Consider the following 2,787-nt stretch of genomic DNA (forward strand, 5'->3'; position numbering starts at 1 on the left):
TATATATATAAGCAATGTTCGTAAGCATTTCAACATGGCTGTCTGTTCGAACGGACTTTACTGCGATGTTTAACCCCAAGAAGATATTTCCTCTAGCCGGTTAACGATAATTTCGTGATTCTGCATTATGCCAAGACACGAAGCACGTTAGTAGAAATTTGCGACTCGTTTTCATTAGAATAATAGACTTCAAATCCTTGCTATAGTACCCTTTTACAACAAGTAAGGAGCGGATAGATTGTAAATAATCATTTACCATATAATAATAAATTCAAATCAAATATTGATATTTTTAATGCATTTAATAGACATAGTTTCACATTATTTTGCAAGAGAGACACAAAGGAATTCATCTCTTACACAATATCTTTCTTAGTTAAGGCATTAAAGATTATGAAAGGCACAGTAGAATAGAGTATATATTGTTTTGGAAAGCCTATGTCAAGATGACATAGCTAGTAGGAGTAGGATATACATATTGAAGCAAAGTCAGCAGAGATAGGGGAAGAGAGAAAGTGAGATAGAGAAAGAGATAGAGAGATACAGAGAGTCAGAGAGAGAGAGAGAGAGAGGGAGAAGGATAGAGACAGAGAGAGAGAGGTTCACAATTAAATATTTTACTCAAGATGTATTTTTGAATTTTATCTTCTCTTCTTTCACGTGCAAATCGAATCGTATTCCATCAAAGTTGCCAAAGCCGAAAAATTAAAAACTTCTTTGTAACATTGAATCTAACTTCATTTTGGTTAACATAAAAAGACATAATTTTAAAACTTTTAGGATTACAATTTTGAGGAGAAATTATAGAGAAAATCATAACGTATAACGTTAACGTAATCAAAATGTTGAAGATATTTTTGTTCTATTTGTCGCTGAAAACCTAGCACGCCTGTCAAATCAAAGAAAGATTATCTTTAGTTTTCAGTACTAATCCTCTCATCCAATGCCAATTTTTATTCATTTCGTTTCAAGTCAAAAGTTCTTTCAAGTGTAATGATTCACTCAAAGTTTAACTGTTTGCAGAGTGTTGAGAGCGGCCAATTTATTTACATGTCTCACCTATTGCCAAGCAGATCTTGAAAGTCGGCTGAGCGATATGCATCTCCACTCTTGCCGTAGACAACCAAGGCAGATGTCTCACCTAGACAGCCCACGCAGACGGCTCACGCTGACGTCCAAGGAGAGATGACGAAGAATCTTCTTTGCCACGAAGATAGTGTAGTTGATTTCAGATATGTTGGACCATTTGCAAGTTGCTGTAACAATAAATAAAGTCAAGCTAATACGTTCCTCTTGCACGACCACTTGTTGCCCATTAATTTTATTCACTTGAATTGACTATATATATATATATAAATATATATATATATATATATATAGTGAAGTATATTTGCCACTTAAATGTGGCTGACACCGAGGGGTGGATGTTACTGTTGCTTTTAGCCCCAGGAGGACATCTCCTCCAGCTGGCTATCGACACACTTCTGTGTCCTGTCTGTATTTGCCAAGGGAAGTTATCCTTCCCATCTTGATCTACGATACGTACGAACTCGAGTTTCAGGGTTATTTCCCTTCTTCAGCGTACGACAATCGCCGACCTTCGATGCAAAAGGCATCCCTTGGCAAATATATATATAAGTTTTTCCAGTGAAATTATTCACTGATATCGAAAAACTGAAAACAAGCAATGTTAAATCTCTGAACGAGGTATTAACAGTAACTGCACGATAAAGTGAAGTATATTTGCCACTTAAATGTGGCTGACCCCGAGGGGTGGATGTTACTGTTGCTTTTAGCCCCAGGAGGACATCTCCTCCAGCTGGCTATCGACACACTTCTGATATTGATATTCTCTCTATGCATCGTACATTTGCTTTAAAGTAAGTAGAATTCCAAAATACAGTTACTTTCTTTCATAAAACGCCATCTGTTTTTTTTAGATATTTTTATATTTTCCATTTTGATTTTTATATCTTTATAGAATTGGGCCCCAATCAATCTATATTCGCGAATTGTGTAAAAGTGAGACAACATTAAAAACGATTCTACATTCTAAGTTAAGTTCACTGAAGGATTGTGTCAGATAAATATAAAAATCCAAAGGAAGATTCAGGTCTTAAAATTTATTAATGGGTTTATTTTTTCCGATATATATGTAGGAAGGATGATTGTAATATAAACCATGTTAAAATTTAAGCTGAACAGATAAATTCACGTTAAAAGTTTCATTTCAATATATTAGGATTACTACTGGTGTAAAATGTTAAAAATACTTATGATTTGAAACCAATATTCGCCTCAAAGAATGCCCAAGAAGTTATTCATTATAAAATACATGTTCTCAGCATGATTATTATGGTTATTATAGTTAATATAGAGAAGGGTGAGGCGGTGAGATGGCAGAATTGTTAGCACGCTAGTCAAAACGCTTAGCGTCATTTCGAAGGAGGCGGCGGGCTAGCAGAATCGTTAGCACGCTGGGCGAAAAGCTTAGCGGTATTTCGTCTGCCGTTACGTTCTGAGTTCAAATTCCGCCGAGGTCGACTTTGCCGTTCATCCTTTCGGGGTTGATAAATTAAGTACCAGTTACGCACTGAGGTCGATATAATCGACTTAATCCCTTTGTCCTTGTTTGTCCCCTCTATGTTTCGGCCCTTGTGGGCAATAAATAAGAATTGTTAGTGCACCTTGCAAAATGGTTTAGCGGCGTTTCGCCTGTTTTTCATCCTTTTTTTTGAGTCGATGAAATAAGTACCATTTTAGCCCTGAGGTCGATGTAATCAGCTT

The sequence above is a fragment of the Octopus bimaculoides genome, chromosome 15, assembly GCF_001194135.2.
Source record: "Octopus bimaculoides isolate UCB-OBI-ISO-001 chromosome 15, ASM119413v2, whole genome shotgun sequence".
Lineage (NCBI taxonomy): Eukaryota > Metazoa > Mollusca > Cephalopoda > Octopoda > Octopodidae > Octopus > Octopus bimaculoides.